Below are 12,865 nucleotides of genomic sequence, written 5' to 3' on the forward strand. Positions count from 1 at the left end.
ATCGCAGGACTAATATGGATGAAAGCAGCCAGCGCCGTGCCTGCGGTGCTGTTCTTTGTGGCCACTCGCGCTCGCATCCCTTGGCCGGCTGCACGCTCGGCGGACGCCTCCAACACCAGGGTGACCTGTGCCGGAGGTGCGACACTTACCCAGAGACCCCTCGGCGAAGACGTCTGGCCCAGCGACAGTTCTTCCCACGAGGAGGAGCGTTAGGTTCGAGCTCTCCGATCCAGGTTTCTGCCCCTGATCGCTCATTTAACCGGCTCGCCGGGTTTTCCAGCGCTCCGGGAGCCGCTGTCTAATCCGGGCTCCGAGTGGCCGCGCATTCCGAGACCGAGACGCGGCGGCTCCATCCAGGTTCCGGGTTTCCCCTGTGCTCGCTCGCTCCAGCCTCCACCGCAGCCCGGAATCCGGATCCCGATCCGCGGGCCCGGTCATCCGGCGTCCGGGGCTTGCAGGCCGCCCTGGCCGGCCCGGATCGCGGCGGCGGCGGCGGCGGCGGCGGCGGCGGCGGCGGCGGCGGCTGAGGGACCCGTGGCCCGGACACGGCGGCAGCGGCCGGGCGGGGCGGGCGGCGCGGGGAGGGCCGGAGGCCGGCGCCGCGGCGGGGCGGGCGGGGAGGGCCGCGGAGCGAATGGCGGCCGGCGCCCCGTAGCAGCGGTTCGACGGTCCGTGTCCCCGGGCGGGCGGAGGCGGCGGCGCCCGGGACCGGCCGCGCGGTGAGTCCGGAGCTTTGTGTGGAGCCGGGGGCGGCGGCGGCGGCGCGGAGGGGGCCGGGGCTGAGGGGAGCCGGGGGCCGCGGCGCCTGACGGAGGAAGTGGGGGTTGGGGGCCCGGGGCGGAGCGAGGGGCGGCGTGGGGGGGCTCGGGAGGTCGTTGCGTGGGTGGGGGAGGGGGCGCGGGGCCGCGGGGTGAAGTTGAAGCGGGGGTCGGGGTCGGACCCGCGAGTTTCCGAGCCGGGCCGGGGTGTCCCGCGGGAGCCGGGCGGGGGGTCGGGCCGGCAGGCCGGGGGCGGGCGGACGAGCGCGCGGCCCGGGACGGGGTGGCCCGGCCAGGTGCTGCGAGGGCCGCCCTGCCTGCCGTTGTGCGGGGCGCGCCGGCTCCTTCCCGGCCTCAAGATGGAGGGACCCCGGGCCCGACCTCCGGCGCCGTGGGGGGACCCGGGCCTGCGGCTCGCCGCGCCGCCCCGGCCCCTTTCTGGAGCGCGGCCGCCCGGCGCGGCGGCGGCTGCTCCTGCCCCGGCGCCGGCGGCGGCCGCGTGCGATGGGCGTCGTTTGGCGGCGCGGACCCGGCTCGCCCGGGCGCGCACCCCGAGCCCGCGGGGAGCGTTTCTGAAGCGACCCCGAAGCTACCATCTTTGAACGCCGGGGAACGGGGGGCGCCCCGGGCCCCGCCGCGCTCCGCCGCCCGAGCCCTCACCCCGCCCCGCCGCTTTGTGTGAGTCCGGGGTGCGGGCTCGGCGGGTCGCCGCCGCACACAATAGTCGGGTTCCGGGGTCGCCTCGGGCCGAGGAGCGCGGTGCGGGGCGTGGGGCGGCCCGCGCGGCCGCCCATTGTGTGCCCGCCCGAGGTCACGGGTTCAAGTCTCGTCTGGGATCCGGGACGGGCCCGCCGCCGCCGCTCCGCCGGCGCTTTTCTTCCCGCTTGTCTCGAGTGAGGAACAATGCGGAGCCGCTGGCACACATTGGGCAGCGGCGCGGGGGCTGCCAGCCATGTTTGCGCCGCCGCTTGGCTGGGCCGGTGCTGAGTCGGGAGGGTCGGGTCAGGACTCAGCCGGGGCTCCGTGTCGGACCTTGGAAAGGAGACTCCGCGGGGCGCCCGCCTCCCCGTCGGAGCCATCCGGTGCAATTATCTTTACGGAGATGGGGCGCTCCGAGTGTGTCTGTTTAGGGATGCCACTAGACTCCTCGTCGTGGTAAGAGAAGGCAGTCAGAACCTTTTTATTTTATTTTGCGGTGCCGGGGAGCAGACTTAGAGCCCCACGCATGCATGCCAGGCCAGTGCTGAGCCTCAGTCCCTGGTCCAATTCGATGGTCGGGTGCCTGTACTAGACATTTGGGGGATGACGACAGATCGATCGTGCTTTAGGTGGCTTCTGGAGGTGGTCAGGAAATCATTCAGTATCTGGGATTGGACCCAGCCCCCACTCCTCCCATATAAGCCAGCAGTCTGTTGAGCGCTCCCTCCCCAGCCCCCAGCACTTTTTTGGATGGGGAGTGGTTGGTCCAACACTGTAGCACTCCTGGTGGGGCTGCTTAGGAGACAGGGTTGGTCCCAGCTGCATGCAAGGCTGTTAATTTAATACTACCTCATGGCCCTCAAGCGCCTTTTATTTTTAAAATTATAATATTTTAGTATTTTAGGTTTTTAAAGTAGTGTTGACTGACGTTTATGGTGTCAATGTACAAGATCCCTGCACGCATCACCATGAGTGTCCTGGTGCTATATCTCCTCTCCTGTCATCTTCCTTTTTTTTTTTTTTTTTTTTGCTTTTTGGGCCACACCCAGCAGTGCTAAGGGTTTACTCCTGGTTCTGCACTCAGGAATTACTCCTGGCAGTGCTTGGGAGATCATATGGGATGCCAGGGATCGAACCTGGGTTGGCCATGTGCAAGGCAAACACCCAATCGTCTGTACTATCTCTCCGGTCCCTTCTGTCATTTTCTTAAGCATCTTTCTGTGGAAATTGGGGGCTGAGCTTTTGGCCACACCCTGTTGCGCTTAGGCTATTTCTGGCTCTGTGCTCATGAGTGACCCCTTGCTGGTTCAGGGAACCATAGGCCATGCAGGGATTTGAACCAGGACCTGCACAGTGCATGGTAAGTGCCTTGACCCCTGTTCCATTTCTCTGACCTCTCAAGCACCTTTTTATTTTTTTTCCGCTTTTAAAAAAAATGTCAAGCACCTTTTTAATAATGACTTCTAGGTCAATAATAATTGTACAACAATAAGCTCACAGAATTTGCCTATTTGAGCAAGGGCTTATAGAAATAAAACTGCCTTTTAATCTTTATTTCTGTCTAGAAAACCCATATTGGGGGCTGGAGTGATAGCACAGAAGGTAGGGCATTTGCCTTGCACACGGCTAACCTGGGTTCGGTTCCCAGCATCTCATATTGGTACCCCGAGCACCTCCAGGAGTAATTCTTGAGTGCAGAGCAGGAGTAACCTCTGTGCATTGCTGGTGTGACCCAAAAAGAAAAAAAAAGGCCCATATCTACCTCTACAACAAGGAGAGATTTTCCTAGAAGGATTTTTAAAAGGTCATATGAGGTCTTAGGGATTATATTAATGAAAGAAGAAAAAGAGCAAGGTAGAAGGAACCTGTGCTTCCATATTTCTCACAGATGAGCCCAGACAGCATTTGCTACTGATATTTGGATAAAAATTATTGGGGCTGAGGGCTGGAGCAGTAATACATCTGGTAGGGTTCATGCTTTGCATAGGGCTGACTTGGTTCAATCCTGGCATCTCATTTGGCTCCCCAGCACTGCCAGGGGCCATCCCTGGTGCAGTCAGGAGTAAACAACCTTTGCACCTCTTAGTGTGCCTCCCCCACCCCCACTCTCCTCCCGGGTGAGAAAAGATTCAAGTGGGAGCTAGAGAGAGTACAGCAGGTTAGACACTTGCCTTGCATGCAACTGACTGGTTCGATTCCTAGCACCAGTAAGATCACTGGAGCAACATCAGGAGTCATCCCTGAGCACTGCTGGGTGTGGTCCCCCAAAAAGAAGGAAACTAAAGATTGGACTACAAAGATTGTAGAAGGGTTAAGTCATTTGTCTTTCCTCCCGCTGACCCCAGTTTGAATTTCCTATATCACGCATCGTCACCTCAGAACTGCAAGGGGCCATTCCTGAGCAGAGAGCTAGGCACAGGCCTTGAGCACTGCTGGGTGTGGCCCGTGTGACCCATGCCTCAGATAATTAAAAAAAAAAAAAAGCATCAGGGAGAAAAGCCTAAGGACTTCAGCATGTACTGTGCCTGTAGAAGCCCCAGGCCACCAGGTGTGACCCTAAATCAGCACTCATTAAAATAAAATGAGTATGAGAGCATGGTAGTACATAATAACACTGGACAGATAGGCTGATATGTCTAGAGAGTGGTTTTGGATAAGGATTATGAGTCGACTATGGTTTTGGTAAAGGTCTCCTGGGATGTTGAGTCGATGAACTGTTGCCAGACTCAACCCTTGCCAATAGCTTGGTGAGAAGGGAACAGGTTATTTTAATCTTCATATTTCTGGGGTTTTTTTTGGGGGGGATTATACCCAGTGATGCTCAGGGGTTACTCCTGACTCTGCACTCAGGAATTACTCCTAGTGGTGCTGGGGGACCATATGGGATGCTGGGAATTGAACCCGGGTCGGCCACATGCAAGACAAATGCCCTACATGGTGTGCTATTGCTCCAGCCCCAAATCTTTATTTTTCTTGATGACAAGACCCTTTTTTTTTTTTTTTGTCTCTGGGCCACACACGGTGTTTGTTGCTTGAGGATCACTCCTGGAATTGCTGAGGGAACAATATGCGATGCTGAGTGTCAGATGCAGCTGACCCTGTGTTAAGCAAGCACCTTAGCCCTGAACTGTCTGTGGTCTGACAAAAGTCAGACTTTACTGAGGTAGTAGTAAGGTCAGAAGTAGTCAAGCTTGACCTCCTGCACTCTCTTCAGGAAAGACCTTGGTGGCACCCATAGTGGCACCTGAGGTGCTCCTGGATTGGCCCAGCAGCACCCTGGGGTGGGGGGTGGTTCCACCCAGTTTGTAAAACACTACCCCACTATTTCCAGCCTCTCCTGAGGGAAACTTCCGCTAAATCAGGTCCAAAGCATTTTGTTCCTAGGTTGTTGGTGTTCATTTTTTTTTTCAATTTTTATTGATTTTATGACTCAATAAAGATGTCTAGTCCACATTGGATTTATTTATTTTTTAATTTTTAAAAACATTTTATTGAATCACTGTGAGATAGACCTAGTGTCCAGTTTTAAGCCCTGTCAGGTTACTGTGAAGGCAGAAGGCTGATACTAAATTGGCGCTGATTAGATTTAGTGGTTTTGGAATTGGACTTTTGCCACTGGAATCTTTTGAGTCTTCTCTCTGTACCCATCTTTCTGGGAACACTTTGAATTCACCCTTCCCCACCAGGCCTTGACCAGCTTCTTTTTTTTTTTTTTTTTTTTGCTTTTTGGGTCATGCCCAGCAATGCTCAGGGGTTACTCCTGGCTTTGTGCTCAGGAATTACTCCTGGCGGTGCTCGGGCGACCATATGGGATGCTGGGAATCGAACCCGGGTCGACCCCGTGTGCAAGGCAGACGTCCTACCCGCTGTGCTATTGCTCCAGCCCCTTGACCAGCTTCTTTAGAAATTTTTTCCTTCTGAGAGATGTGCATTTCTGGATAGATTGGGACTTACTTTGTCTGAGGCTGTGGAAGCATAATTTTGGCTCCTGGTAGTAATTAGGTTGCAATTAGCATATAGCAACTAAGTGACTGGAACAAGATAATTTGTTGTGGGGGTTTACTGATTGCTCTGTCAAGTGGAAGTGCCACTCCTTATTTATTTGACTGGGTACACCGCTGCCTGGACTTAGCCATGGAGACCTAGAGAGGCACAATGTGTGGTCTTCACAAGTTCTCACTTGGCTGTCTGTCATCACTGCAGGTGCCCGAGCACCTTCTGCAGTCACTCTTTGCTGCTCCAGAGGTTGCTAAGCGAGTCTTATTTCCTTGGTGGCAAGCTGGTCAGAGCCAGGAGCACAGCAGGACAGACAAGACCACTGGGAGATTAGGCTACCTTCTGTTTGTTGTGTGACAAGTTTCCTCAGCAGCTGAACTCTCGCTTCTTCTAATTTTAAAATCATTTCCCTTTTAAAAACAATAAAAATAATTCCTCCCCCCTTCAGTGTAAAATCACATAGTTGGCTTCCTGATGTGGCTTCTGTCCACTGACCGTGACAGACAGAATGGAGAGCGGTGATACTGATTGTCAGGGTTAAGCTCGCTATCTGTGAAGGGCTTTTTTCACCAGGGAGCAGGTAATTCACCGCAGCACCTGCCTGGCTGGGCGCGTGGAATTGGCAGCAGCTGTGCAGCTGAAGAGGGATTATTGAGCAGGTGGTTAAAAGAATCACATGCCACAGTGACAAGAAAATACTTGGTCTTTGGTGGTTTAGGTTCAGTTCATACGTGTAAAATTGCTCTTTGTTTCACATTTCTTTTTTTTTGTTTGTTTGTTTCCCATTTCTTAATGACTGATACTGGTTTGTTAGTGAAATGACAATGGAATAGAGAAAAAGGAGTCTTTTTTCCTTTGTGTTTCTTTGACATTGCTGAGCGGCACAGCTTAGAAGAGGCACCACTGTCTTGAGTTCTGGTTTGATGTTGTAAGAATCGGAAGTAAATGGTGATATTTCAGTGTGTCTGGTGCTTATTTTCTAGGAGGGGAATAGAAGGAGAAAATCCTTTGCCTTTGAGTGTGCTAAAAGATTAATCTGCAGGGAGCATCCCCTGCAGGCTTGAAGCAAGGATGCCATTGGCTTATCATGTTAGGTCTAGCTGACATCACATAGTCAAGAACTTTTGTGTATGTTTCGTTTCATGAATAAAATTCTGCATGTGAAGCTGCATCTGTTCAGTGTCCCCCACCCCCCATTTTCAGTTCCAGCATCTGTAGAACTTTTTTTTGGCATTAAAATCTACATTCCTTTTTTTTTTCTTTTTGGGTCACACCTGGCGATGCACAGGGGTCACTCCTGGCTCTGTACTCAGGAATTACCCCTTTTGGTGCTCAGGGGACCATATGGGATGCTGGGAATCGAACCCGGGCCGGCCGCGTGCAAGGCAAACGCCCTACCCGCTGTGCTATCGCTCCAGCCCCTAAAATATACATTTCTTATAGAATCAACACCAGAGGGCCAGGTTATGTTAAGGAACTCTCTCATCAGAGTATGTGTAAAACAGAAGTCCATTTTCTAGAACTTTGGAGACTTCCTAATCTAAATTATTCTAGAAATTGCCAGATTTTTCTCATCTGTTAATATAATATTTTTTGGGGGGATGGCGGGTTGTTTTGGGTTATTCCCAGTGGTGCTCAGGGATCTTATGTGGTGCCAGGGATCAAACCCAGGTTGGCCAGCATCCTACTCTCTGTACTATTATTCCAGTTCCTAACTTTCTTTCACACATTTTGGCCATCTGCTGGATAATGCCGTAAATGAAAATTTTGGTTTTGTTTTTGAATCTTACCCAGTGATGGTTAAGGGTTACTCTTGGCTCTACACTCAGGAATTGCTCCTGGTAATGCTTGGGGAACCATGCGGTATGCTGAGAATCGAACCCAGGTCTGCTACATGCAAGCGCTCTACCCACTATATTCTCCAACCCCTTAAAGTTTCTTCTGAGCAAGTAACTTGACCTCTGTTTTGACTTTTTTTTTCCCCCAGTGTCTTCTATTTTCTTTTTGGGTCACACCCGGCGATGCACAGGGGTTACTCCTGGCTCTGCACTCAGGAATTACCCCTGGCAGTGCTGGGGGGACCATATGGGATGCTGGGAATCGAACCCTAGTTGGCCGCCTGCAAGGTAAACACCCTACCCACTGTGCTATCACTCCAGCCCCAAATAATACTATTTTAAAGTTCACTGCCAGATAGAGTACAGCAGATTAAGATGTGACCTCAGAATCCCTAGCACAGCATATGGTTCCCTGACACACAACACTCTCTCTCTCTCTCTCTCTCTCTCTCTCTCTCTCTCTCTCTCTCTCTCTCTCTCAAACAAATTGTTTTATTTTAGAGCTCAGAAAATTCTTTTTTTGCTAGCCCAAGTGAAGTGTATAAAACCTGTGATGTTTGTGTATATGGGTTAGGGGGGTGGGTGAGAATTGATGGGAAAGGGAAGTGACTTTGAGATTCTGTGGTCAGGGCCAGTACACAGATAGACATTTTCAAAAATTTGTGTAAGCTTTGTAACCTAGCTTTTGGTGGGAGCCTAGTGATAGAAGTTTGTGTGAAAAGAATATAACTTGTGTGTTTCTCCACACTTCACATGAAGACAGCAGTTGTTTGTTTTAGACCAGTTATAGACCCTCGTCTATTTCCTTACATTCTCTGTGCTTTGCTTCCTCAAGCTTTTCCCCCCTCCTTCATTTACCTCCCATTCTGGTTCCCAGCTCTGAGTTCTTTGGTAGCTTGGAAACACACTAATTACTGCAGCTATTATAGTCACAACCCAGATCTTCTACCACCTTCCCTCTCACCTCTTCCTATCTTCCTTCCCTTCTTTGTGCTCTAGCAGTAGGGGTTGAACTACAGTCTCTTGAGCACAGTGAGATCTGAGAATGAGCTTTATAGTTTGTCAAGGCAGACTCCAGATCTCACGGAGCTGATTGTTCATGTTTTCTTGCTGTTTGTTCTTGGATCAGAGTCCTGGAAAATGAGATGGCAAGTATCTTTTATGTCCATACCTAGTCCATCATTCAGGGGCAAAACTACTATTCTTCTACTTGTCTCTAAGAATTTTTTTCTTTCTTTTGTCTGTGAGAATTTTCTGATGACAGAGAAACTCTGAAACAGCCTTTCTTTTTCTTCCTTTCTTCCTCTTTTTCTCTTTCTTTCTTTCTTTCTTTCTTTCTTTCTTTCTTTCTTTCTTTCTTTCTTTCTTTCTTTCTTTCTTTCTTTTTCTTTCTTTCTTTCTTTCTTTCTTTCTTTCTTTCTTTCTTTCTTTCTTTCTTTCTTTCTTTCTTTCTTTCTTTCTTTCTTTCTTTCTTTCTTTCTTTCTTTCCTTCTTTTCTTTTTTTGCATTTGGGCCACACTTTGTAGTGCTCAAGGGTCCACAGTGTTGGGAGTAGAACCAGGGTCAGCTCTGGAACCCCTGTACTGTCCCTGGCACAGTCCTTCTTGTCTTTCTGGTTAGTAGTGTCTGGCTCACTTTCTGTCTGGGATTTGTATTTTTTTTTTCTTTTTGGGTCACACCCGGCGATGCACAGGGGTTACTCTGGGCTTTGCACTCAGGAATTACTCCTGGCGGTGCTTAGGGGACCATATGGGATGCTGGGATTCGAACCCGGGTTGGCCGCGTGCAAGGCAAACGCCCTACTCTCTATGCTATTGCTCCAGCCCCAGATTTGTATTTTTTTTCTGCATTTTCAGGATTGCTTATTCCTGCCCCTTCAACCTTTTTTTTTTTTTGCATTTTCAGGATTGCTTATTCCTGCCCCTTCAACCTTTTTTTTTTTTCCTTCTTGATTCCTGGTAGCACTTTTGAACCATCAGCAGTTATCACTTTCAGAACTTTACCATCAGAACTTTACCACAGAGTCTTGGTAACATCCCCTGAGGTGTTCTTGGCATTTTTTTTTTGCTTCGCTTGGTCTTGTTTGGGGTTTTTGGGCTACACCTAGCAGTGCTCAGGGGCTGTTCTGGCCCTGTGCTCAGGAGTGACCCCTGGTGATGTTGACTGTGTGTGTAGTTGAGGATTAGGACCTGGGTCAGCCTCAGGCCCACACAAGCACGTCCCATCCTGTACTATTCCAGGAGCCCTTGAGGTGTGTGTGGTGGAAATCCAGTATCTACATCCTCGCAGTCTGTATTAAAATTACTTGGAAATTACTTGTGAAGTGCTGCCATAGGAAAGCTCTAGAAGTGCTGGATGAGCATGTACTAGTTCTTACTGTTTGATTTGAGGATACTTTGCATTCTCCTTATGTGATGAATTTTATTTTTGTGTGGCTTAATTACAGTTATTAACTTGTTTAATAATGTTACATGTTTTTGGTTTTGCCAAAATAGCTTTTCAAAGAAAGAAAAAAAAGAAATTGAATTGAGAGCCATAAAGCATAGGTTCTGATTACTAATATGCCTTGAAAGTAGCTGTATTACCTTGTGCCAGACCATCTCCTGTTTTTCACTTTATCTGTAAAATGAATGTATTAGTATCATCTCGAAGGTTTTATTTAGCGACAGCATTTTATTTTCAAGGATGTAATTGAATTATAGAACAAAATAGGTTGCAAACTGGGGAGGTAGGTAGATCAGAGGTCATGTTTTGCATGCTGCAATAATTTTCAGATAATCTAAAGGCTATTTTGGGAAGCACGCCTCTTAAATGTGAGGTTTGTATGGAAAATAAGTGGCTGTTGTAGAAGGCTCCCCTCCAATCCCCCTCCTATCCCCGTCTGAGCAGTTGAAGTATCGATTATTGAACTGGAAACTGTTCAAAATAAATGTCCTGTAAGTCACTGACCATTATGAATGAAATGCAGATCCTGGCGTTTAAATCAGATTGCATGCTGTATCTGTAGTTTCCTAGACTATAATTTGGTGTTCCGGGAGGTAGGCAGCGGTGTCTGCTCTGTTCTGTGTCTGAAGTATGTCCAGTAGGCTTTTGAAATGTTATCAGCAACACTCCTAGGCAGAGCACTATTTTCATTCATGTTGAATGGAAATGAATGCTTAAAAATATATTTTGTAGGGCCAGAGAGATAGTACAGAGATGATCCCCAGCCCTAAATGGTCCCCTGAGCGCCACCAGGAGTGAACTCCAAACACAGAGTTGGGAACAGACCCCTAGCAGACAGGTGTGGCCTAACACCCCACAACCATCAAAATAGAGAATTTACTTTGTACTCCTCAGTTATAAATTCTGAGTCTTGTTGTGAAGCTCAGTATTGATATTTTTTGTTCTGGAACATTCATCTTTGTTTTGATGTGTCTAAAACAGTTTTTGTGTATGTGTTTTTGCTTAATTTTGAGCCACACCTGCTTTGCTCAGAGCTTATTCCTGGTTCTGGCTCACACTCAGAGATCACCTGTAGCAGGACTCTGGGGACTGTATGCATGCGAGGCAAACACTTTAACTGCTGTACTGTGTCTCTCTAGCTCCTCTAAAGCAGTTTTAAATAATGTTATAAAAAAATGGAACTCTAGGTAGAGAAACAGTTTTGCAAAGTTTGTGGGACACTTGAATTTGAAAGGAGTACAGAAAGGGTTTTTTTGTTGTTGTTGTTGTTTTACTGGGTATCTGCTTTCAAATGTACCTCTAGCTCATTTCTGAAAGCTTTTTTTGTTGTTGGTTTATTTTTGGTCCACACCTGGCTGTGCTCAGGGCTTCCTCCTGGCTCTGCAGTCAGGAATCACTCCTGATGGGCTCAGGGACCATACCCAGGGGATCAAACCCATGCTAGTTCATGAAAGGCTAATCTTACCCACTGTACTATTGTTCCAGCCCCTGTCTTTTTTTTTTTTTCTTTTGGGTCACACCTGGCGATGCACAGAGGTTACTCCTGGCTTTGCACTCAGGAATTACTCCTGACGGTGCTCGGGGGGTCATATGGGATGCTGGGAATCGAACCCGGGTCAGCCACGTGCAAGGAAAATGCCCTACCCTCTGTGCTATCTCTCCAGCCCCCACTCCCCCATCTTTTTTTTTTTTTTAACCTCTTTTGTGGTATTGTAGAAGCCACCATCTTCCTTGGGTCAGTGCTTGGCCAGTGCTGCAGTGCTGCTTGTGGTTCTCGGACCCACCAAGAACTGCACTTGGTGGTGCTCCAAGAGCCAGATATAGCTAGGCTTGAACTCAAAGCTACATCTCTGCAGCCCAATAAATTGATTCTTTTCCCTTTCGCCCTGTCTCACCTAATCATGCACTAAATTTGGATCATTCTAGATGTCTTACCATTTTATCATCATTTCTTCATCTGACTTAGACCTCCATCCATTTATTATTAGATAATCTCCCTTTGTACTCCATACAATAGGCCACTACAATAACATTACAAGTTTTAGCTATTCATTTGGCTAATGGCTAATGTTTATTGAGCAGTTGTATGCCAAGATCAGATGTGCTCCCTTAAAATCTAGTGGGACTCTGATCAAGTGATGATTCGGTATTAATCTAGTAATGAATGTACCTTTAGGAGCTGAAGTGCTCTGAAAGAAAATTGACTCGAGGGCTGGAGTGATAGCACAGCGGGTAGGGCGTTTGCCTTGCACGCGGCCGACCCGGGTTCGAATCCCAGCATCCCATATGGTCCCCTGAGCACCGCCAGGGGTAATTCCTGAGTGCATGAGCCAGGAATGACCCCTGTGCATTGCCGGGTGTGACCCAAAAAAGCAAAAAAAAAGAAAAAGAAAATTGACTCGAGTAAGAGAGTGAATGTGAGTGTGGGTGAGCATGAGAGTGTCTAGTAAGTTCTGATCATGTCAGTTCTTGCTCATAACTTTTAAAACTCCTATTTGCCTACATGGATTAACATTCAAGATTCTATAGAGCCTGACAAACCTCAGTCTTTTTTCATATTTTACACTTTTGGAAGTTGGACCCTCAAGTATGCTCAGAAGGTCCCTGGCAGTCCCTGCCAACAAAACCCAGCCAGTGGTTCAGTGAGAGCCTAAGTACGCGTTGTTTCTTGGCCCCTTGGTGCTACTTTGGTGTGCTGAGGGTGTCCACTAGGGCCACACCTAGCAGTGATAAGGTGCCTCTAGGATCACATTTGGCAATGCTGAGTGTGTCTTGTGCCAGGGATTTAGCCTTAGTCAGCATGAGCCCTAACCCTCTGTACTAACTCCTGTGAGTTTAGTTTACTTATTTGGAACCACTCTGGGATCTACTTTCAGCTCTGTTCTGAAGTTTGTTCCAATTTTAGTATATGTGCTGCCGAAGCGAGCACTGTTCTGAAGTTTGAACTGGACTTCCTATTTTATTTTTAAAGGTCGGGAGGCCCACACCCAGCACTGCTCAGGGATTACTCCTGGCTCTGTGCTCAGGAGCCACTCCTGGTAGTGCTCAGGAGACCATCTGGGAGGCTGGGGATCCAACCCAGGTTAGCTAGTGCAAGACAAGGCACCCTACCTACTTCACTATCTCTCA

General features: G+C 49.1%; 1 protein-coding gene across 2 annotated transcripts in view; it reads left to right on the forward strand.

Moving 5' to 3' along the window:
• Positions 1-540: 540 nt before the first annotated feature.
• Positions 541-12,865, forward strand: part of ZNF609 (zinc finger protein 609) — a 170,124-nt gene continuing 157,799 nt past the window's right edge. The window contains exon 1 of one of the 2 annotated variants that reach the window (XM_055126450.1): positions 541-719. The gene's annotated coding sequence lies outside the window, so the exon portion shown is untranslated. The remainder of the gene's footprint in view (positions 720-12,865) is intronic. The other variant, XM_055126449.1, reaches the window with a different exon arrangement.

This window comes from Sorex araneus, chromosome 2 (genome assembly GCF_027595985.1).
Source record: "Sorex araneus isolate mSorAra2 chromosome 2, mSorAra2.pri, whole genome shotgun sequence".
NCBI lineage: Eukaryota > Metazoa > Chordata > Mammalia > Eulipotyphla > Soricidae > Sorex > Sorex araneus.